Source organism: Alligator sinensis, unplaced genomic scaffold, assembly GCF_000455745.1.
Source record: "Alligator sinensis unplaced genomic scaffold, ASM45574v1 scaffold608_1, whole genome shotgun sequence".
NCBI classification, from domain to species: Eukaryota; Metazoa; Chordata; order Crocodylia; family Alligatoridae; genus Alligator; species Alligator sinensis.
The window spans coordinates 616,636-617,516 of NW_005842799.1; positions in this window are offsets into that span (position 1 = coordinate 616,636).

Here is an 881-nt window from a genome sequence, read left to right on the forward strand (position 1 = left end):
GGCCAGCAGATTGGGATAACATGACCAGCCTATGGCTGGGGAGGGGTCAGGCTCCCTAGATCTGAGACTTGATGTAGGCAATGGCACAGAGACTCACTCTGGAACAATGTGCTAATAAACTTGTGTCTGTATCTGCCAGGAACCCAAGTAGCAGGTGGTTGATACCTGGTAAGCTCATGTGAGTAAAAACTGCTTATTGTTTTCTGTATGGCCTTCAAAATGTTTTTATCCTACTAAAATATGCCATACTTTGTGAGAGTCATTACCTCTGTATGAGAAAGCAGAATCATAGCCACTGAACTAAATTCATGCCGCATAGGAATAATCACAATTCAGCAAAATGGGTGGGAAGGAAAAGGCAGAGTTCTAAGTGTGCACCCTAAAAGAGGCCATGAAAGAGTCAGAAGCACAACCTTAGAACCAGGACAGCTATTGGGTGACGGCAGTCCAGGAGGCATGATGGGAATCCTCTACTCTTATGAGATTTAGGAAAGCAAGAGGACATGACAGCAACATGTAGGCACAAACAGTGCCGGGCCTTGGAGCCATGTTAATAAGTGAGGACAACTGTGTTCCCACTCTGGTCAGTGACTAATTGTGGGTACATCTTCACTAGCTTCAAGCCACTCAAACCTGCTGCCAAAATATAAACCCTTCCTACCCACTTACACTTTTACCTGCTTTGAACTGGAAATGAGGTAGTGAGGGCCCTTCTAGGGTGGTCCAAGGACAGTAGAAGCAGATCACACACAGAGAGTGAGAGATGTTCCCAGAATGTCCTCACCATCAGATTTCTTCTGAAAAACAGGGATATCCTGAGGTTCATTTAATGTTTGTAAAATGCTTGGAGAGCCCCACATAGATGCACTGCATAGAAATGC